This window comes from Phocoena phocoena, chromosome 5 (assembly GCF_963924675.1).
Source record: "Phocoena phocoena chromosome 5, mPhoPho1.1, whole genome shotgun sequence".
Classification (NCBI taxonomy): domain Eukaryota; kingdom Metazoa; phylum Chordata; class Mammalia; order Artiodactyla; family Phocoenidae; genus Phocoena; species Phocoena phocoena.
The window spans coordinates 3,771,889-3,797,034 of record NC_089223.1 but is presented as its reverse complement, the minus strand read 5'-3'; positions in this window follow the sequence as shown (position 1 = coordinate 3,797,034).

Here is a 25,146-nt window from a genome sequence, read left to right as displayed (position 1 = left end):
TGTGCTCTGGAGCCCGTATGTCACAACTAGAGGGAAGCCCGTGTGCTACAACTAGAAAGAAGCTTGTATGCTGCAACAAAGATCCTGGGTGCAGCAACTAAGACCCGATGCAACCAAAAAGAAAAAAATAAATAAAAAATAACATGACACATATTGATACAAGAGAAGTCATACTAATCGGTGCTATAGAAGTGTTGATTTTGACTCATTTTACTATCACAGAGCAGAAAACACGTCTTTGCCCTGCATGTTCTAAACCAATATTTTCAGGCCACTTCATTAAGGATAAGAGAGTAGAATTTTCCAACTTCTTTTTACTTAAATGTAGACAAATAATAATACAAATTATCAATAACAAACTGAAATAGAAAGAATATTTACAGAACAATCACTATGAATGTTATATATTTACAAAACCCATTATTTTAAAATTTTATTAATATCAAATAAGAATTACAATTGCCATGCTTTTCCAAAGCACTTTTATTTCCACTTTAGGTGTTGGGTAAAAATATTAAAACTGGTCATATAATTATTAAAATTAATTAAAATACCATCTGCTTTGAAAGTTTTATGTAGGTTACAAAACTTAGAATGCATATATATTTTTTATATTATAATGAAATATAAATATACAGTTATATATGTGTATAAGCATATGTAATATATGAATATGTATTATAAATGTATGTATGCATCATTCACAGGCACATACAAAGATACATATATTACACAAATGCAAAATGTAAAGAGGATACCTAGAGAGAAAAGAAATTCAGAAAGGAGGAAGGAGGAGAAAAAGGGAGAAATGTAAATAGTACAGAAAGTATGAGAACAAAAGTCAGAACAAACAGCATAAGAGAGAATACATTGCATTAAAAGCTGAGTTGAGAAACTTGCATGGCTAAATTCTAGACTCTGAACAAATGTCATGAAACAATAAGTGACAATTTACCTGGACTCTTTTTAGGCTAATGAGTCTTTAATCTTTACTTTTACACCATATTAATTTGACATATTTATTTATCACCCTAATGAGAGAATCAACTTTATACTCTGCTTTATTACAAATTTTAGCTAACTCGAATATTAAATACAAATTCTCAGTTCCTTTAAAAAGATAAAGTCAGACAGTATCAGTGCTGAATAAAGCAGGAAAAAAAATAGCTTTAGTCCCTTCTGGTCTTATAGCTTTTGATTTGTTTATATTCATTAGTCCCCTTTCTTTCTATTTCAATGTGTGTTCTGTATTTCAATTCAGATTATGTCTTCGTTTGTAGATATCAACATTATAAAGATGTTTGAATTCATCCAATTAGGTCTTCCCCGGGCCTGCAGTTTAAAGCTAGTAATTCATAGGCTATTACTGCTTAAGTGCCTACAGGGACCACAGTAGAAAGGAAGTCCCTTTGATGTTTTGGATAAAATAACTCAGCTGGAGTGCCATACTTGCTGTTAATTGTACCTGAGGAATGGTTTATGTACTCACCCTTCATGTATGGCTTCATAAAATTTAATTCAAATGTCTGAACAGAAGAAAATCAAAAAGTCCCACATCAGAGAGTATTGATTCAGAATGAGCAGAGCTGTCTCAACGAAAGCAAGTCCTGTGAATTTAGATGTTTAGATGTTTGAATGATTTTCAAGTTTGATTCCTACTCCTTGAAATCTTTTCAAGAGCATAACCAACTGAGCTGAAGGAGGGCTCTGCTGGGAGTGACTTCAAAGGTTAGCATTTCTTTTCACTGTCAAGCTTTCCAAGTACAAGGATGAAACCGCAGCGACAGTGGGATGAGCGAAATGTCACCTTTGTTGCGTCTATTTGATTTGTATTTATGTTTACGAAGTATAGATATTATAGAAGCAAAGTAAAACCTACAAGGCATAGCTGTGACGTCATTTTACTCCATTTGGTTTCATGAAAAGAATCTGTGGACTAGATTACTGATTTTTAGCAGTCTATTCAGCACCTGAATAAATGTATGTCGAGGCAAATGGTAAGTGGTATGTAGACGAAGAATATTTAAACTAGGTCAGACTGTGTAAAAACCATTACTGTGCAGAGGAAAGAACAAAACCCAGAAGAAAAAGGACACGGCTCTAATTCTACCTCAATCACATGTGGACTTAAACAAATATAACCTTGCTTATGTGATTTGCAAAAGTAAAGGGTCACTTCAGTTCTTCGAGCTATATTTTCAACGTGTTAGTTATCCTTATCTTTCTTGTTATAAAATAATTCATGTTTATAAGGAAAAATACAAACTGCATATACAAAGAAGACCTCAAGAACTCATTACTTATAGATAAGCAGCGGTGATTTTTTTTTTTTTTTTTTTTGCGGTACGCGGCCCTCTCACTGCTGCGGCCTCTCCTGTTGCAGAGCACAGGCTCCGGACGCGCAGGCTCAGCGGCCATGGCTCACGGGCCCAGCCGCTCCGCGGCATGTGGGATCTTCCCGGACCGGGGCACGAACCTGCGTCCCCGGCATCGGCAGGCGGACTCTCAACCACTGCGCCGCCAGGGAAGCCCAGTGGTGATTTTTTTGCTTTTATACTTGTAAATCTTTTTTCTAAGCACGATTATGTGCATTTTTTTAATTAAAAAGATGTCGGTGTACTGTTTGTAGATTTTTTATTCAAAATATAAATGATAAGTATTGACGTTTTGTGTTCATTTGTGATGATTGCAGAGTATTCTGCTCTAGAACAGTCAAATTTAACAAACCCTTTATTGTTGAACTTTTAAATTGCTTACACTTTTTTTTTAACATCTTTATTGGAGTGTAATTGCTTTACAATAGCATGTTAGTTTCTGCTGTATAACAAAGTGAAGCAGCGATACATATGTATATATATCCCCATATCCCCTTCCTCTTGCGTCTCCCTCCCACCCTCCCTATCCCACCTCTCTATGTGGTCACAAAGCACCGAGCTGATCTCCCTGTGCTATGCGGCTGCTTCCCACTAGCTAGCTATTTTACGTTTGGTAGTATATATATGTCCGTGCCACTCTCTCACTTCATTGCAGCTTACCCTTCCCCCTCCCCATGTCCTCAAGTCCATTCTCTATGTCTGCATCTTTATTCCTGTCCTGCAACTAGGTTTTTCAGAACCTTTTTTTTTTTTTTTGATTCCATATATATGTGTTAGCATATGGTATTTGTTTTTCTCTGTATGACAGACTCTAGGTCCATCCACCTCACTACAAATAACTCAATTTTGTTTCTTTTATGGCTGAGTAATATTCCATTGTATGTATGTGCCACATCTTCTTTATCCATTCATCTGTTGATGGACACTTAGATTGCTTCCATGTCCTGGCTATTGTAAATAGAGCTGCAATGAACATTGTGGTACATGACTCTTTTTGAATTCTGGTTTTCTCAGGGTATATGCCCTGTAGTGGGATTGCTGGGTGGTATGGTAGTTCTATTTTTAGTTTTCTAAGGAACCTGCATACTGTTCTCCATAGTGGCTGTATCAATTTACATTCCCACCAACAGTGCAAGGAGGGTTCCCTTTTCTCCACATCCTCTCCAGCATCTATTGTTTGTAGATTTTTTGATGATGGTCATTCTGACTGGTGTGAGGTAATACCTCATTGTAGTTTCGATTTGCATTTCTCTAATGATTAGCGATGTTGAGCATCCTTTCACGTGTTTGTTGGCAGTCTGTATATCTTCTTTGGAGAAATGTCTATTTAAGTCTTCTGCCCATTTTTGGATTGGGTTGTTTTTTTGATATTGAGCTGCATGAACTGCTTGTATATTTTGGACATTAATCCTTTGTCAGTTGCTTCATTTGCAAATATTTTCTCCCATTCTGAGGGTTGTCTTTTCATCTTGTTTATGGTTTCCTTTGCTGTGCAAAAGCTTTGAAGTTTCATTAGGTCCCATTTGTTTATTTTTGTTTTTATTTCCATTTCTCTAGGAGGTGGGTCCAAAAGGATCTTGCTGTGATTTATGTCAGAGTGTTTTGCTTATGTTTTCCTCTAAGAGTTTTAGAGTGTCTGGCCTTACATTTAGGTCTTTAATCCATTTTGAGTTTATTTTTGTGTATGGTATTAGGGAGTGTTCTAATTTCATTCTTTTACATGTATAAATTGTTTACACTTTTAACTGTTATGTAAAAACTTCAAACATCTTAATTATTTCAACTAATTTAATAAAAGTGGAATTTCAAGGTAAATGATTATACAATTTCTATAGGGTTTTCAAATATTTATTTAGAGTTTCCCATTAAGAATTACTGTATTTATTTTGTGCTCTCATTTTAAGTAGTGCGGTTCAGAAGGTACAGGTGCTTTGATGAATATTTCCTCCCCTAGTTCTGTAACATTACTTGTTAATGCATATAATTATATACGAAATGAAGTGCCTTAGAGATGTTCACTTTCACATATTCTTTAGGTAATCTGTAAGTATTTGATATATTTTATTACACTAGGCTACTGTAAGAAGACCTAAAATTCTTGTCACGTCTTTGTTGCCAAACTATCAAAAAAAATCCAGAATCACCTGGGAATATTTTAGTCTTTATGGAAGAATATTTGCCTCTGAAAATAGAAATTCACTTCCATTTCTGGGGACACATATCTCTGTCTTGGGCTAAAGGCCATTTTGAAGGGAATACAAAGAAAGATCATGAGATATTGTAATATAAAAAGGATTTTCATGTGGACAGAAAATATCTTTAGCCATTCTCCTAGTTTTTATTATAAAATCATTTTCATTATTATTAACATGTTAAGAAGTCACACCAGCCTCTGTCTTTTCTATATCATCACAAATACTGTGATAACAATGTGTTAGTAATTATTACAAAATAGTTTCCCAGATTATTTTCCAGAAATCTCTAAAATTGTATATTCCCATTAGCTGTATGTAGGATTCGTCTTTCTCCAAAATTTTTGCCAACACTGGATATTATCATATTTTCAAAAATCTGTCAAATCAAAAAATCCCTTATATGTGTATACTTCTAAGAATTTTCCCCCCAAAATGCTGTATTATGTAAATAAATGCAGACTTCTTGAACATGGAACAAATGTTTCTATAGAGTTCAATCTGTAACAAAATCTTCCTTATCAAAGGAAGAAAATTTTATTACTAATATATGTCAAGTATAGCAAAGAAAGCATGATACCATCTGTGTGTCTGCTTTTATTTCTGCACATTCTTATGCAAAAATCTTCCCATTAAGATATGAAATAAACAAAGGCCAAAGTGCCCACCTGTGAACATATTAAGAGCAAGTAGTAAATAATAGTAATTGAAATATATGGTAGGGTAAATAAAATATACATTCTTCTAGCTTATTATCTTGCAGCTATTAGATAATTTGCTTATAAGAGGCTCTAATTAGGAGCTACACAGCATGGGGGAAAATTTTAGTAATAAGTGAAAATTGGGAAAAATAAATTGCTTTATTTGTTAACAATATTGATAGACATCAATAATTTCTGAAAGTCTATAAATTTAACGAGACACAAATATATGAAAGGACCCATCTATGAATAAAATTAAAAGTTTGTTAAAAATTATTAAGAAAATTCAAACACCTCCTTCCAAAAACAATAAAGAACAACTTGAGAAATTTCACAAATAAAAAAATACATGGAATAAAATAAGCATAATCTGTATAAAAATTTTAAAACTACAGTCACAGAATTCCACTTTTTCCTAAAAATGTTATTCAAGGTATATAGAAAAATGGATCATCAATTTAAATTGCTACCACAATTCTTTTATCAAAACTATTAAGATAATCACAAAGTGTGTCCAAAGATTTTATGTCCAGAAATGTAAACTAATGACTCACAAAAATATGTACCAAATGATCTGTGTTTACTGTGGGATCATTTCCAGTGTCAATAAAATAATAATATAAACCAAAATATCAGCCTACAGGGCTTTACTGGACACATATGTGTCCATTCACTGAACGCAACTCTAAACAAACATTAAAATGTTAATATAGATTTTTATTAAAATATTAATATAGAATATATTAAAGATCAATATTTATTACCGAGTGAAAAATGGGTAACAGACCAGTATGTGATATAATTCAAACATAACATATTTAGACAAACACATATAGTTTTATAGAATAGTACTGGAAGAACATATACCAAAATACTAAGCATAAACATCAATGCATGTTATAATTAAAGGAGTTTTTTTTCTTATTTGTACTTCTCTATATTGTCAAAACATTCAATAATAAACATGATTATTATAGATTTTAAAGAATGTTTATATATGTTTTAAACAATGGTAACAAGAATAAAATATACCTCTAAGCTACTTTGTTTATACATTTAGAATTTACTTTGACAAACATTAATATGCAATGTTAAAAACATGAGGATATTAAAATTACCCTCTTATAGACTCTGAGAACTATTAATTTTTTCTGCTTTGAGAAGAATTTGTGAACTGAAGCATTCTCCAAAAACACTACTACTCACTAAGAAAATAATTCACAGGTCAAGCAATAGCCTACCTGGAATAGTCCATATCACCTTGTTTGTCAACTTTAGATCATTAAACTCTGTTTCAATGTATCTACAGTGCTTCCTTATATATTAGTTATTTGAGACCCTTTCTTGTTTCCTATCACAAACATTCTTTTCCAGTAGAATTTTAATTTCCCTGCAATTTTTCAACCAATTCAGTCTTCAGTATAATGATATAATGCTTGGGCATTTGCTTTTAAATGTGGTTCTTAAAGGGGAATAAAAACTGGGGGAAATGATGAGACAAAATTAAATCATTAAACTGAGATTTAGAGAATATATTTTCATCCCTCTACGAATATAAAGTAAGTTTACTTAAAAAGTTTCTAGTGAAAAAAAAAAAAGTTTCTAGTGAAAGGGTGGGATAGGGAGGGTGGGAGGGAGAGAGATGCAAGAGGGAAGAGATATGGGAACATATGTATATGTATAACTGATTCACTTTGTTATAAAGCAGAAACTAACACACCATTGTAAAGCAATTATCCTCCAATACAGATCTTAAAAAAAAAATTCTAGTGAAAAAACATATAGGAATTACTCGTCTTTTCATTTAATTTGATACTCTTATTCTACAGAATTCTAATGAAAATTCTGGTGGCTTCATATAACTGTTAACAGAAGATCAAGATTAACAGTAAATAGTTTCATAGGGCTGAATGATAATTTTTATGACTTTTTGTCTGAAATATTACCTGTCTATTTAAACTTTGTTTTCCAGATATAAGGAAACTTTTCACCTTAAGCTAATTATGACTTACAGAAATCTGGTAAATTTTCACTTTGTAAGCAGAATTAAAACATTTATCTTTTCTCTCTACCTGATCCCTCCAGAATTTGGAAACACTTTGTGAATGTTCTTATTTTCATGACCATGTCATCATTTGCATGAGTTCAACAAGAATCTATTCTCCTTGTAACAGATCACAATTGAAACATTGATTATATTACAATGGTTTTGACTGGGATGTCATATTTGAGAAAAATGCAAAGAAGCAGATATGATCAGACAGCTTAAACAGCTAAGGTGAACTGTATGGAGCCATAAAGCCCAGTAGAAAAACAGCCCAGTGCCTTGCTTACAGGGTTCCCAGCAATCTTACCAGATAAATAAGAGAAGTTACTTCCTGGTAGGTACAGGACCTCAAGATATTTCAGGGACCTCAAGAAGAGAGGAATCAACCCAAATTTGTAGGTATTTCTGGTAGAATATAGTGGCAAGTCCTTGTAGTGAATTTCCTGCACATGAGAGGCTTTTTTAAAAGTCAATCTGAGATTCTATGTGAAAAGCTCTGGCAAAATAAATTTTAAAGAGCATATACAATCAATTGCTATTCTTGTTACACTTATGTTAAAAACCTGGCCAAGTTTATGGAAACCAGACTTATTTTGCAAACAAATTAGTCTGAATGTGGCTACATTTTGTAGAAATGAGGGTAATTTTAGAGAAAAAAATATGTTTCAGTGGATATTAAATTCTAGTGTAGTTAATGGTGTTTGAGATTTTATGTTTACTGCCTAAGACTCACTTCCAAATGGCTCCTTGTTACTGTGTTACATTACTGCAAGCTCTAACTGAATTATGAAAAGGACATTCTAAGCTTGTTTCTGAAGCTTATTATAGCAATATGTTTTTAGATGAAGATCAGGTGCCACGTGATGTGCAAGCAGATTATGCGTATTGGAAAAGACATCATTTAAAGGACTCTCTCCAACCTAGATGGAAGGACCCTTGTCAGGTACTCTTTAACTAGCTCATGCACAGCAAAACTGAAGGGAATTGACTCTTGAATTCATATTTTCACTTAAAAAGGGCCCCTTCACTGGGCTAGTCTATAAATAGGACTACTGACTTCAAACTCACCTTAAAACAACAGTCAGACAGAGAAGATATGACATCAGCATCACGGTAAGAAAAAGACCACATCAGAAACAGACAGCTATCCGAAGATGCTGGACCTGACCTGTATGATTATTTGTAGTGTTTTCTTGATTTTTTGGACTTTTGCTTATTAACCAAGTGTTTTTATATCATGGTCACAGACCTATACAGAGTTTAAAAATCAATCCAATCATTGGGCTTAAGTTCAATGATCTATATTCAGTACTTCTGGTTACCCTGGCAGATTTCCCCTCTTGAAGGCTCGGATTGAATGGTCCTTAGGAAATTTAATCTTTTTTTTTTCACAGTCAGTGTTATTTAAATATGATATCTAATTTGTAAATAAAACAGTTTTCTAATTGTTTGAAGCCTTTGGTTAGGCAAACATTTCTTACACAAAAACCACAAACCATGAAAAATTGATAATTCTTGTAGCCTTCTTCAAAATTTAAATGGAAAAAAAAACTCTTTAAAAGCACTCTCAAATAAATGAAAAGATAAGCCACACATGGAGAGAAGAGATATACAAAACAAGTATCTAGTAAAGACCTGTATTCACATTATAAAAATATTTTAATCGCTCAATAATAGAACCAATAACTTAATAAAGGTAAAATATTTTAGCAAACCCTTCACTAAAGAAGACACACAGATGACAACACAAGAAGATGCTCATCATTAGCTACTTAGAAAATGCAAATGAAAACCTCAGCAGATAATAAAACGCAAGGTTGGCTAGAAGGTATAACAACTGGGACTCATACCTTTCTTGTAGGAATAAAAGTGCAATAGTTCTTAGGAAATTTAATCTTGAAGAATGAAGTTACAGCTCTGTTTGGGCCATTATTAATGTTACTAGATGGAATCACTCACTTGGCCAATCACTCATACTTGCTTTGACCTTGGCCATAAATATGAATTTTCTTTAAATGTTACTCAAGCTCAATCAGAGCAAAAAGCTAAATTTCAGTCAAAAACCATAACCTCCCGCTTATTAAGAGGATCCTCCCCCAGTTATGGGATTAATTTGTATGGGTAACACCAGGTTATGTTCATTTAAGTTTAAAGCCCCCTTATGTTGGGAACAATTAATTCATACTACATATAATCAGCCTAATAACACTAGGAAATTAGGTTGGGTGCCTTACCAGCAATGTTAATATACCACTACTTTTAAAGATAGCAAATGGCATGCAATAGACTGGGTCCGACAGCTGTATTCTGCCTATTCTGCAAGACTATTGTTTCCTGTATTACCCAATGTGTAAGTGAGCCTCCAACAAAAATAATGATGACTACGCTACTTAAAATGGTTTACCAAATACCTAGTTCTGTGTAAGATTAAAATGATTGCAATAGTGTGACTCTAGATATATGAATTAACGAAGAAGAACGCCTCCTGAACCATAACAGACTAGTAACAGACTAGTAACACAAGTGGTCCGGAGACTTTTATGCTACCATTAGCAGGGTCCTGTCTACTAATAGCATATTGAATGGGCTATCAATGAAATCCTCACCTGACCTAGGAATGAGCCTTACTAGCACTATGGGAGAAATTGGTCATGAAATGTCTCCCAAAACTTGGTCAATTTATGACCGAAAGTGGAGAATTATAAAAGAAAGAACGCTGCCCACCATCCAGTTCTACAAGGATTAATTAGCCACTGCAGTCGTTGACCAATGGTTCAGCCAGAAAGGAATTCAAGATGAAAAATACTCTGTGTTTTGGAAAAGCAGGCACCTTATGTATTTATATATCTCAGGAAGAATTTTAATAAACCCAAATTCTTGCATCTCCCCATACATAGAACAAAAAACAAACAAACAGAAAAGAAACCACTGGCATCATTAACAGAGATACCTGTTCCTCGTGATTGGCAATAACAATCTGTTGACATGCATGACTGACTGCATGTAATCCCTGGCCAGAATCATATATACAACAGCCACTGCCCCACCTCTTTGAACATTACAACAGAGCTGTCTGAGAGGTTATCTCCTGGGCTACAGTCCTCACTGAGACCCTGAATAAAACTCCACCCACAACTCTTAAACACTGAGCAATTTTTCTTTTACAGTCTGGTCAAGTTTGAACTTTATTTTGAGAAAGGTTGACTTAGAAAATTACTGATATTACCTTTATGTTTTATGAGAGTACTGGAAATAAATGTTGTACATAAGTAAATTGAATATATTGCTCTCAGTAACCTTTACAGTTATTAAGCAAGGTATCAAATAATGTGGATTAGTGTTTTACTTTTTTTTGATAATTATAACTGTTTGCCTGACACCAAAAACACAAATATCATAACTTTATTAATAACTCTATTAGTTTGTTTAACGTGTCCAAAGTGTCTAATGACATTGTTTGAACAAAGTAAAATATTAATTTTCTTATGTCTTTTTTTCATGTTTTTGGGTGTCTCCCACTTTCTGAATAAATGGGTGGCACCCTATGGGAGAAAAACACAACAAATTTTTTTCAATAAACTTTTAATAAAAAGCATATATTTTAGAAAATATTTACATAGAAGTGACCTGTTGCCTACTATTTGAATTGATAGGATGTAAATTAAAATGAGAAAGTATTCTTCCTGGTTTTTATTTCAATTAATTCAGAATTAGAATGGAAAGAAATATATAGCTAAGAAGGAAACTTCCAAAAAAGTCACCATAACTTGAAGAACAATATCTATGTCATTTTACTCTATTTCTTTTTAACTAATCCTCTCCTTTGAAAGGAGGTTTTCATTCCAGGTAAGGACAAAGAATGACACTTAGCATTCAACAGTTCTTTGGTGTCCTTCACTGGTACTTCCACTCTCTCTCTAGACTTATGTCTCTTTTTTATTTCTTTCTTAAACTTTTTCCTCCTATTGAGAATAGATAATATGAGGACAAGTCAGAATTACTAGAAACTGTGATAATAACAACAACAAGACAGTACTATAAGGAGATCTTGACTGAAGAAATTATCCAATCAAGGGCCAGACTTTCCTGTACCTCTAACCTCATTCTACATACAATCTACTTTTGTCATTCAAGATTTCTATATCTAGCAAAGGGAATAAAACATTAAAAAGAGCAATAAATGTCTGTCCTAGGTCAACTGTTCTATAATGCAGCTTTTCTTCTGTTCAGACTTTAGATCTTGACAAACTACCTGGACTCTCTCACTGCACCTGTGCTGTCAGAATACTTTTATTTAGCAGGACACCTGGTCAGTGTCCTGATTCTACTCTTACTACAGAAAATTGCAGAGCAAGGGAAGCATTTCAATCTTCTAACCTCCTTGTTAAAACCATGAGAATGACAATAGACATCCTGTAGTACACCTGAAAATGTATTTAAAATAAAATTGTGAGAAAATATGCAGCTAATTTAATAAATAATACATCTGTGAGTAAGTAGAAATCATTTGAACTTTCTACAAAGTCCAAACATAATAATTCTCTCTTACTATATAGGAAAGGAAAGATAAAATATTCAATAAATAAAGAATTAAATTCTTGAGGTAGGCATGGGAGGAGCCTTTCCATATATAAATTCTCCTCAATTCACAGGCAATTTCCCTTTTCAGGTCAAAGAAAGTATTCATTACTTTGAAGTAACTCAATTTCAGATTGAAAGTATTTGCCTTATGTCCAATATTCATTGTGGCCGTTACCCCCAACTCACTGATTTTTAAACAGCTGACTGAGTAGAGGACACAAATAATAGGATAAAATTTGCACTGAGTAACCTACTCAATCCAGGGTTCAGATATAACTATCGCACTTATAGCTCCTTTGAAAAAATTAGCAATGTCCTGTTAGATTCTACTTAGACATGAATTCCTCTGATAACATTTTAAAAATCTCTCTAATTAACCAAAAATCATAATCAGACTTTATTCATGATCACAGTGATTACTTTTCATTAACTAGAAAATTAAATAATGCTTGCTATCAAGTTATAAAAGGCATTTTAAAGTAGAGTTGACAGTTACTTTTGGACTTAACTGGCATTAACCAAAAATATGCGGTAATATAAAACATGAGCTTTTTTTTGCGGTCATGAATGAAAAGTAAAGTTAGTGAAGTGTTTTTCCCCACTTCTTTAAAATGCTAACGCTATTTCAACACTGACTTAAAATTTTTCCCCGTTTTATATTCATTTCTAAATATCAAAGTCCCAGAAGCAGCCGTTTTGCATCACTGACTAAGACTGGCAGAAGCTCCACGTTTTCATCATATGCTCTCTGTTTTCTTCATTCTCCATGCCTTCATTTTAATTCTAACTTTTCGCATTTGTGATACGTATTGTTTCTGCATTTGAAATCTGTACAATACCAAAATGCCAGTAGTTACAGTCACAAGAGTCGATAATCAAGAACTAATGTGATGAGGATAATTAAAATGTATTAAAATGAGAGAAAAAAGGTTTATGATATAAAAAACGTGCTCTAAAATGTGTTTGAGATGTCAAGAATTAGGGTTCTATGAATTCCACAATAAATGTTTCCTAAATGAGGCCTTGAAAGAAAATATATTAAAGAAAGTATATTGAGATAAAAATAAACACTTATTAATTACAGTCTGAAGCCACAGTGATTGATAATTGTGTGAAAACAGACAGTTGGGCTCCAGTTCTGAAATGGGCAGCAGCACACAACAGTAGTCAAACAAGAAGTACCTACTTGTCAAGGGAGAAAAGCAGAAGGGAGCCAGAAAGGGTCTTAAAAAGAGGTTAAATAAAATTGAGCATTCCTAATTCTATGGCTCACACAGAACAGCACAATTGCTAGCGGATGGGAGTAAGGAAGTCTAAGCATACAGGTCTGAGAGGCTGTTCTCCAAATTTCCCCACAGGAAAGAAAATCTGACCTGCCAATATAACCTGGCTACTTACCCACAGCATCTCAAAGAAAAAAGCTGACATAACTGCAAAAGTGTGAGACAGGAAAGGATAAGCCTAGATATTATAAAAAGTAAAACACAAGAAGAACAGGAAGATTAAAATTAAAAGCACATGAGGAAAAATAATATTATAGAAAAGCACCAATTGAATAGTGAGATTAAGTCACTAATGGTATGTAAATTACATCATATTCTCAAAGAATGTTAAAAATAAGGACAACAGGGCTTCCCTGGTGGCGCAGTGGTTGAGAGTCCGCCTGCCGATGCAGGCGACACGGGTTCGTGCCCCAGTCCGGGAAGATCCCACATGCCGCGGAACGGCTGGGCCCGTGAGCCATGGCCGCTGAGCCTGTGCGTCCGGAGCCTGTGCTCTGCAACGGGAGAGGCCGCAACAGTGAGAGACCTGCGTACAGCAAAAAAATAAGGACAACGAAGTCTCTCAAAGGAGTGACGGAAGAAATGTATCCATAAAAACAATAGGAAATCGTACATCAAAGCAGGCTATATAAATCAAAACCAAATAGACATCCAAAAGAATTAATTGGAATTATTAGCCGTACTAAAAAAAATACCGTACTAAAAAAATTCAATAGATGTAGTATATTCTAGAATGAACCCTGTGGGGGAAAAAGTGATTGGAAGTGAATGCTGAAGAATTCATTCAAAATAAACCAGAGAATAAAACTTCCAGAAGGAAAGATTAAACGGAATTACAAAAAAAACCAAGAGTGATTAAAAATATTCCAGAACTGAAAAAACATGTGAGACTTTAGAGTTAAAATATGCACGAATTGTGAAACAGTATATTAAATATATAACCGAATTATATTGCATCTGTAGAATATCAGGTACAAAGTTTATTATTAGAGACACCGCACAAAAAGTGGGAGAGCACACAGAGAAACTGTTTAGTTAAGACAGAAGCAGGGCAGAGATGCACACCGGAGAGAAAGGGTGTGGGCGTCCCCCGCTAGTGAGAAGGAACGCAGTAAAGAGGCGGTTGAATCATTCGTATAGGACAGTTCTTCCGGGTCTCTGTTTACCCTTAGCCAAATATCTGGTTCCTTTTTCCACACCTGACCTGTCCTAGGTCCCTCCCCAACATGCATGTGCAACGTTTTTCCAAGATGGATTCCAGCCCAGAGGCCTATGGGGAGCCTTGGCATCACCTATTATGGGGTGGCACCCCCTCCCTTTTGACCCCCAAGGAGCTTTTCTGCGCATGTGCAGTGTCTCCCTTGCCCCAGGGATGGGAAATATGTGACGTCTTGATCTTTTGCTCAAGCAGGGATTAGCCCCTCTCTGCCCCTGCCTTGACTGTTATCTTAAAGTGTCCACAGGAGGCAAAGTCCAGCTATTTACCCTGTTCGTGTTGTTATTTCCATCTCAAAGTGCAAACAGGAGGCTGGCTGTAAATATCTAGCCTCGAGCCCACCTGCCTCCTGCCTCGGGAAGTGTAAACAGGAGACTAGCTGTAAATGCCTAGCCTGGAGCCCATCTATCTCCTGACTCACTGGAAGGATCCTGAAGACATACTTTTCTCCACTTCTGTGAGAAAAATTACTTGTGAGAGTAATTCCTGCATCACGGAAGAGCAGGCTTCTGCAGGCCAGACTTCACAGGGGGGCACTGCAGTCACTGAACTGGGAAGCCTAAATGCAATTAGAGTAATTGGATCCCCAGGTAGCAGGAGTCAAGTCACAGCGCTCAGCCACCAAAAGCAAGGTGGCTGTGGTAATGGCAGCAGAGCCAGAGAAGCAATCCGAATAATCAACTCACACAGACCTAAGACACTGACTAGTCAATCATGGTGTCCCTGCAGAGAAATACATAGGAAGAATATTAAATTCTTACTTGATCCGTATGAACGATAAAGTTCTAAGTCAAGTGAACAAAAGTCTAAAGCAAATCATAAAATCAGAGCGTCACGATCCCTCAATCAATTCCCAGACTCAAGCCAGCTTATGGACCCAGAATCCTTTGACTGCAGAGGAGTCTGGGTTCCCTTGAGGAACGCTGCTACAAATGTATACTGTGAATCTTTCTCCCAGCCTTCCGTAAAGGGACCTGTAGCCTTTACCAGGGTAATTGTGCATTTGGGAAAAAGAAAGAAATTGATTTTCAGGAACAGCTGGATGCTGGCCATCTACTGACACTAAATTCTGGAGACCCAAAACATGTAGTCAGTTTTCACAAAGTTAGGATTACTATTTTAAAACAAGTGCATTCATAGAAAGTATGGTCTTTCAAATTTTACCTGTAAAAGAAAAAAAACTGCCCTTTTATTACCTATGTTATGATTGTAAATCTCCTTATCTTAGCCTCCTTGATGTATCTTAATCATGCACTCAAAGAAACGCCCCACTTGGAGACTATCAGATCTGCTAATTGGATCCAGTCCATTTCGGAGTGACTTAAAACATGTAACAACTGTACTTTCATGGCAAGTTCCTTACCTTTCAGGCATTTAATTGCATTCCTAGAAACACATGTTTTGTTCATTTAGGGCTTAACTATTAGAAGTTCTGTTTATTGAGTCTATGTCATTTAAGGCAAACACCAACATTACTTGTTATGGATTGAAACTGTGTTACCAAGTGAAACCACAGCAAATAAATTCTACACCCATCTAGCTCCTGGAAAGCATGAAAGGGAACACAGGATTAATACTCCCTTAGTAGGTATTTTAGTCTGTGAGATGTACAAACCTTTTTCTAAAAAGCACAATAATAAAATATTTGGATAATATATACACATAAATAAAAGGTTTTATATATGAAATAAGGAAATTTTTAAAATATTGAGATATAAAGGGAAAACACACCGTTATTTGCATTGTTGGGAATTAAAAATTATTAATAAGCAGCCCGTGAACAATATAAAAGGTAACACAATTTAAAAGCTTAAATATGAATCCTGGTTCCTGGGATTGGGTGAATTAGGAGAGTTAACATGGTGATCACGGACACTAAACCCAGAGACAAAGAAAAATCTAAGCCCTAAAATCTGGCTCAGTTTTAAGCTGAGGTACCATTCGTTGATAATGGACTGTTTACACCATGGGGAAAAGTGGCAGAAAAATGTATCTTTTAGGTCATAAGTGGCATAATATCAAAACATTTCACAGTTTTTCCACACTTACCAGTGTTTATAACTTCCAAAGCAACCCAATACATGATAGATAAAATAAGAATATACCTCCCTATTACAGCTGTTAGTTTTGATGACTGTTCCCTGTCATAGTTTGTACTTAGTTTTCTTCCATTCCAATAAAAGTCCTTTGATGTATTAGAGATGGTGCATGTATAGAGTTTCCTTCTTTTCAAATACCTAGTCCTTGTGTGTAAAAATATTGATTTAAAGAGAAATTCCGTTGTTAAATATGTTCATAGCAGAGCTATAAACCTTATTAAAAATATATGAGCATTAGGTAGATTATTAGTGTAGTCCTTCAAAGTTTAATGAGACATTTGAAAATAATGTATTTAGTTGTGGGACCATATTCATAACAATATGAAATATTCAATCTATTCATGTCTTTTTGTGAACATTATTTATTTACAGCCTGTAGACAGTAAAAAAAAAAAACCTCTCCAGGTCAATGGCAATGTCACACATCAAACTCCTAGGAGTGCAAAGCAAAAATGTAATAAACACAGATAGGCACACACCATATCTCACATATAATTTGAAGCAAAACTTTGAGACATCTAGACAACCACAAAATACCTCTATTTTTCTAAGAATATCAGGTACCAAGGGTAGGAGTAAAACTTCACTTGAATTAACCTTTATACATAGCATTAATTGCCCCTAGAAAACATTGCCAGGCTTTCAAAATACAGTGTTAAAACTAATACCCTTAATATTTCGAAGAATTTATTTCCATTTTTGATATGCATATTTCTCAGTAATCATGACTAAGCTTTACATTTAAAAAGAGGCAAATGATTGCAAATCTGCAAGACATTTAAGGCCACTTTGCTGCTTCCAAGCAGCACATCGTTTTAGATAGGACAATTTTTGAAACTTTGAAATTTTTGCTATTAAAGGAAATCATCATCTGATTCTTGACTTCCTGTAGCATATTCAATGGCATTGCTTACATATTGTCCAGATGAAATTCTGTCCAAAAAAGAAGAGCTTAAGCAAGAAATCACCTCTGCTAACATGGTAGACTTAGCAAGTACATGCCCTGTCTAAAAAGGAAAGTTTAAAAATGCTAAATCTTTGTTATTTACAACACCTGGAATTAAATATTTCTAGAACACTATGTTAGAGGAAAGAGAAGATGTTTTCAGTCATGTATTAGTGCAATAAATATTTACATTCCCCAGAAACATATGACATCAAAATTAAACATTTTGTTTGACAGAAAAGAAATAGAAGTTTTGGCAACTGTAACTATTTCCCCCTTATAAGCACTCAAATTACACAACTTAAGGTCGTTTTTATTTTCCCCAACCAAAGTAAAGTGGATTTGATATTTGTTTGTGGAAGTCAGAGGGGAAGAGTTGGGCATCTTTTACTTAATATACAGTTTCATCTTCTACCACACTTAAAACTAGCCTTCCATCATTCTTTTGTGACCCTCTGCTATGAGATGGAAATGTAGACAGAAATGAGATTGGGCTTTAAATGAACAACCCCTAAACAGAAAACTGCACTTAATCCTTTTTTCTACTTGTGTTAGCAAAAGGACGTGAAAGAAGACATAACTCCAGACATATTGCACCTCTAGAAGAATTTGTGCTAGGCAATAATCTGGGTTTTGCTCAAAGTGAGGGACAATCTTTTGATACTGGACAATTTGCTTGATGGAAATAAAGAGTTTGAGATGTATAGTATGTACCCAAGTTACTTTGTTTTCAGAGTCAATCAAAGCAACACTGTATGCAGTTTACTTTTCTATTCAAGAAAAGGAAATTAGGGCTTCCCCAGTGGCGCAGGGGTTGAGAGTCTGCCTGCCGATGCAGGGGACACGGGTTCGTGCCCCGGTCAGGGAAGATCCCACATGCCGTGGAGCGGGCTCGCTGAGCCTATGCTCTGCAGTGGGAGAGGCCACAACAGTGAGGGGCCCACGTACTGCAAAAAAAAAAAAAAAAGAAAAGAAAAGGAAATTAGTCTGACTCATTATATGAGTCACTATTATCCTTATACCAAAAAACAGACAAAGACATCACAAGAAAAGATAACTGAAGACCAATATCTCTTATGAATATAGACATAAAACCTCATTAAAATACTAGGAAAGCAAATCCAGCAACATATAGAGATAATTATACAAAGTGATCAAGTAGGATATATTCCACAATGCAAGGTTTGTAGAACATTCAGAAGTCTCTTATTCAAATGTAACTTGTCAATAGAATCGAAAATAAAAACCATATGATCATCTCATTAGACACAAAAAACATTTGACAAAGTCCAATATCCGTTCATGATAAAAACAATTAATAAACTAGGAACAGAAGGGAACTTTTCAACCAGATTAAAAACATATATTAAAGACCCACGGCTAACATTATATTTATTGGTGAAATACTAGGTCTTTCTCCCTAAGACTGTGGACAAGAAAGGGATATATGCTGTCTCTACTTTGATACAACATTATACTGGAAGTTCTAGCTAGGGAAATTCAAGAAGAAAAGGAATTAAAATATTCATTTGGAAAGAAAAATGTAAAATTATTTCGAGTTGTAGATGATATGTCTATTTATATAAAAAATTCTAAGAAATCCAATGAAAATCATTAGAAATAATAAATAAGTTCAGCACATTTGCAGGATATAAGCTCAATACACAAAATTCATTTGTATTTCAATACACCTGTAATGAACAATATGAAAATGAGATTAAGAAAACAATTCCATGTACAACAGCATCAAATAGAATACAATACTTAGGAATAAATTTAACAAAAGAAATGCAAAACCTGTTCTGAAAATTTGAAAATATTGTTGAAAGAAATGAAAGAGAATCTAAATAAAAGGGGGAAATCTCCCATGTTTATGTATCAAAATATTTGATTTTGTAAAGATGGCAATACTCCCTAGATTGATGTACAGGTTCAATGCAAATCTTATCAGAATCTCAGCTGACATTCTTGTAGAAATTGACGCACTGTGAAAAGATTGCGCTACCAAAAAAATGGTTATTTTTAATAGAACCAATTAGGCCTTTGCAATATTGGAGCAGCTCTCCTTTTATCAGCTGTAGGTCAAAAGAAGCAGAAGCCAAGTGCATTGGGTATCCAGTGACTATCTCAAAGGCTGCGAGTTTATGTGTTCCAAACGGGTGGATCTAAATCTTAGAAGCACCAACGACGATACCTTTGGCCAAGGTTGCTAATTGAGTCTTAATAATGTCATTAGTTCATTTGACTAAACAAGAGGGATTGAGAGTGGTAAGCCTAGGTATAGTGTTGTAAAACTGGCCAAACAGCACAGACTTCTCAGAGCCCTTGGCCAGTAAAATGGGCTTCTCAAGCACTATGAAGTTCCAGAGGAGTTTCCCAGGTAGGTAAGAATAATCTTCTCCAAAAAGATTTTAGCCACAGGAGAGACAGTGGCCTGTCTGTAAGGGAAGGCTTCAGTTCAGTGTGACAACATACAGACCATGATTGAGACATGTTTATATCCATCAGACAGAGGAAGTTGTATGAAGTCCATTTGCCAGACCTTGAATGGTCCACTAGGCAGCTGAACATGCCTGGAAGCAGTACAAACAGTCATCCCTGGGTTGTACTTTTGGCAAGTGGGACAAGTGAGGTAGACACTTTCTGCAGCCTTATGTTGCTTCCACAGCATCCCCAAACCATGAGCTATTCTGAAAGCATATCCACTATCTGTACAAATATTGACAGTTTTGTCTTTGGCTGAAGTACAAGCTTGTGTGAAAGTATGTGATTGAGTCTGCTGGGCCAAAGTGACCATAGGTAAAAAGCCTATCTTAACAGCAAGAGGAGCTGTAAGAGCATATCCAGCATGATATTTGCCATTGTCACCTTTTAAATAAGAACCATCAATGAACCAGGAGACGTCTGCAATACCCAAATGAGTTTCCTACCGATCATTATAAGGAGTCAGGAGGTGAGCCATCAGCATTAAGCACCTGTGAGGGAATTCATCTGTGATGCAGAAAAACGAGTAACGGGGTTAAAGTTACTACAATGTAAAAGAGTCACGTGAGGAGTTCTTATAGGTGGTGACGTGGCTGGCTGAAAATTGTTGAGAGTGATGAGAAATTCAGGCAGGCTTCTACTGCATGAGATACAAAAATGGGTTCAGGGGATCCCAAAGTAATGTTCTTGGTGGTCCTAACCTAAAGGACAGTGGCCATGGTGGCCCTAAGGCCAAGGAGGTATCCTCCTATCATAGGGTCCAGTTACTGGCTATAATATCCTGTGGGTTGGTGGTGGTCCCCACCTTTTTGAGTGAAAACCCCAGGGACATTCTCTCCCTTTTCATATACAAAAAAGGAAACAAGGCTTCCCTGGGGGCGCAGTGGTTGAGGGTCCGCCTGCCGATGCAGGGGACGCAGGTTCGTGCCCCGGTCCGGGAAGATCCCACATGCCGCAGAGCGGCTGGGCCCGTGAGCCATGGCCGCTGAGCCTGCGCGTCCGGAGCCTGTGCTCCACAACGGGAGAGGTCATAGCAGTGAGAGACCCGCGTACCACAAAAAAAAAAAGGAAACAGAGAATCTGACAATTTGCGTGTCCAAGGGCAAGCGCGTTCATCAAACTCTCCTTTAAATCTTCAAAGCCTACCTTGTCCTGTTCATCCCATAAAATTGGATCGGGGTTGTTGTTGTTGAGTAAAACATACAGAGGTTTGACTATAAGAGAGAAATTTGGAATCCAATACCAACTAGCTTGAGAAAAGCTCATAGCTATGACTTAGTTTTGAGTTTGGGAAACTTAGGACACCATGAAATTGACCTGGATCTAGGTATAGCCCTTGTTCTGATATCAGATGCCCTAAATATCAACGTGGGTTTGAGCAAATTGCAATTTTTTTTTCCCTTGGTGAATTTATGTCCCTTTAAGACTAAAAGCTTTAGCAAGTAAGTAGATGCTGTTTTCCCACGAGGAGGCTCGAGAAAGAGAAAAAAGAACGAAATCATCCATATATTGCAGCGAAGTAGAACGCTTAGGGAACTTTATATCATCTAGACCAGCCTTCAGAATTTGTGAGAAATAAGGACTCTCAGTAAATCCCCGAGGCGTTACTGCCCAGGTAAATTGTTTTTCTTCCCAAGTGAAGGCTCATAGGTATTGGCAAGCTTCATCAACTGGAATACTAAAGGATGCACTGCGTAAATAAATTATAGCAAAGAATTTGCTTCCAGTGGGAATGGATTTTAGTAGGGTATGAGACTAGCAATAACAGGGTGTCAAGGGATACGAAGTGTAGTGTTTGTTGCTTAGAGGTCCTTGACAAACCTCTATCCTCAGCCCTCAGATTTTCTCACTGGTAAAATGGAAGTGTTACAGAGGTTAGTACAAGGTGTAGTGATAATCTATTATGGGCTTTATACATTGAAAGATTTCTTTAATTGTAGGATATTGATTAATTCTGGGGAGAGGCTGTGAGGTACCTATTTGAACCTTGATGGGAGGTACTGCTGTGAATTTTGCCAATATTAGTTGGAAATTTTGCCCTTAAGGAGGGTGGTAGCAGATTCAAAAAGCAAATGATCAGTATTTCCGCAATCAGTTCTAGTACCTTCAGAAACAGAACAAGTAAAAGATGTCAAGGCGGGGGCTTCCCTGGCGGCGCAGTGGTTGAGGGTCCCGCCTGCCGATGCAGGGGACGCAGGTTCGTGCCCCTGTCCGGGAAGATCCCACATGCCATGGAGCGGCTGGGGCCCCGCTGAGCCATGAGCCCGCTGAGCCTGCACGTCCGGAGCCTGTGCTCTGCAACGGGAGAGGCCACAACAGTGAGAGGCCCGTGTAGCCCCAAAAAAAAAAAAAAATGTCAAGGGGGCATTTAATTCACCTTGTTGGCTGCTTTGATGACCACTGTCAAATTCCAGAATTTATTTCCCCCTTTCAGGAGAAACAAACCCCAGCATGACACTACTCTAAGAAGTCCCGGCCTAGTAAATGGTTAAGGGTGGAGGAACTCAGGAGAAAAGGAGTGTGTATCTCTCAGAGGGCCTAAACAAATGGAATAAGTTCAGAGACAGGGACGTCTTGAGGTTCATTAGAGATCCCCACTATTTGAATTCTTTAGGATTCTGAGGCAGGAACTGCTTTATAGTAGTAGGGTTAAGCACCCAGAGTGTGGCTCTGGTGTCACTTAGGACTGGCAGAGATTCATCCCCAATCTGGAGAATTTTTTCTCCAAACCAATTAAGAGGGAGGATATTGAGAAGACCCCTGTGGTTTCTCAGCGCCTCATCACTGAGAATTGGGCGGACGTTGGCAGGTCCGTATGGAGGGCTGAATGTGCCTAATATATCTAAATTTGTAACAATCTCCTGCCCAATGTCAACTCTTTGCAATAATAGCAGAAACTAGGAGGGTTTTGGTTTTATTTAGGGACCTTCATTTGCTGGATTTGAAGATTAAGAATATTGGTGGTTTTCCTTTGAGGTGACTCATGTAGATTATGAGACAATTGGTTTTGCCAGATTAACTAATTCTGGAGTGGACATAGTCTTCCATTCATACCTGGTCCTTCTTTCTAGAAAGGAAAGGTCCAAAGAAGGACCAGTCATTTTTTCAATAATAATCTGATGTTGATTGTAATAAATATGAACACATTTTATCAGGTTTTTGTGGGCAAACTTGAATTTTGTTCAATTAACTCTCTTTGGAAAAGCCCTAGGGATGTGCTCAGTGAAGTCACCTAGCAATTGCCTGGACCTGATAATATAAGTTAGTGGCTGGTCTCCCAAGTGTAATTCTAGAGACCTATCAGGACTTTCCCAATTGGCAATTTTCATCCAATGCTGAGCCTGGCCTTCACTGGCAAGCATATGAACTAGCTGATATAAATCAGAATCACACTGATAAATTTGAATGATTATATTAAATTCCTCAAAAAATCTGTGAGGATCTTTGGTTACTTTGGGAAAATCTTTGACTGTTCAGCTTTAGTCCAGGGAGAATAAGAAGTTAAGGATTTATCCTCTGGATCCTCAGAAGGCTTCATTTTAACTGGACAGATTCTGATAGGTCTATAGGAAAGGGGGTTGAGATGAGTTTCAAAAAAAAAAAGGGACATTTGGTGAGAGAATTAGTATGGGGGACTGTGGAGATAGAGGAGATATAGTCAGTGTAGAAGGGAAAGAGGAAGATGGAGGTGTCACCCAAGACAAACGAGCTGGAGAAGAGGACCTTGAGCCTTTGGAAGCCATCTTTTCTTTCTTTCTTTGTTTGCCTCAGTTAATCTTAAAATCTTATTTTGCAGAGAGACAGCTCTAGGCTCCTGATAACATATAGAAGACTTAAAGTATCAGCTGAAATAGACATTCCACTCAGTTTGGGAAATTTTAGATTTATGGTGGTCCAGTTGATTTTAAGAAAAGTAAGTTTGGGGATTTCAAAAGTTCCTTATAATGGTCATGGATAGTCCAAATTGCCTTTGGTTAGGTTGGTCCATTTAGTTACAAATGTGCATGAGAAAGAATTACAGTTGTTAAACATAAAACCAGCTGGGGCTCCCGTAGGCATGGCGCACTCAAAATATTTGGATAACTGATATCCCATCTTAAGAGTTTTTTCTCTAGATTAAAAGAATAATTTTCAAACAGTCTAAATAGCTTGCAGCTCAAACAGTCTGAAGGCCTAATACCACCCAGTTCTGGTCCAGAAGGAGTAAGGCCAAAGGCTGCTCAGCACAGCTGTAGTGGAGTAGCCTAATTCTAAAGGAGCTGGACCAAAGCACAGTTCCAATGAAGCAGGCCCTGTTCCTTAAGGAATGGACCGAAGACTAGTCAGTTCCTGATTTCAAAAGTCAGACCAAAGTGCCAAATGAGTACTAAGAGACAGAATAAGGCCTTAACCAGAGGGACAAAACTTTAAAAGACATCCTGAGTAAAACCTGGTGAGCTTCAAAATACAGAGAGGGTGGAAGCTCATATTCATCAGAAAGACTTCCTCTCAAACCCCAGGGTTGGTGAGAAAAGCAGTGAGCAAAAATGGGCTCTGTGTGAGTACTGCACCTGTTTGCTCACCGGCCTTGGAGTCATCAGGGGTCTTCTCTGGATCCCCATACAGGTCACTAAAATGTTTAGACAGTTGTCTCTCCAGACAAAAAAAGGAAAAAAGGGTTTATTTGGGATCAACAAAGATTTACAACTTGGGTTCTGCAACCATGACAAGGCACATGCAAGACCTCACATGGCAAAAGAAGAACACTTGTATAGAGGGGAAAAATTAATTGAGAGGGTTATAGTAAATGAAGAGTCCATGGTTTTTAATTGGCCGAGTCCTTGCCAGGAAAGAATAGAAGACTTTTCCCTTCCTGTCAGGCTCTGCTATCACTGTAGGGCATGAGACCTCCCGCTTCTGGCTTCCCAACTCTACTTTAATAGTGGTTTTTATTTATTAATTTTTAGAATGTTCTCTCACACGTGGTAAAAAGTTATTATGTTACTATCACCAGTGACCAAAATTTTCAGGTGAGAAAACATGACACTAATATGTAAACGAAAACTCAGGTAAACCCTATATTGACAAAATTGAACTCTCAAAGTATTTGACTTGTTAACTGACAAGATTAAGGAGCTACTGTTCCTTTCCATGGCATAGAGATATTGTGATTATATTTTTAAAACAACTGATCTTTTTTAAAAGTTATATACCTACATATTTACAGATAAAATTATAATCCT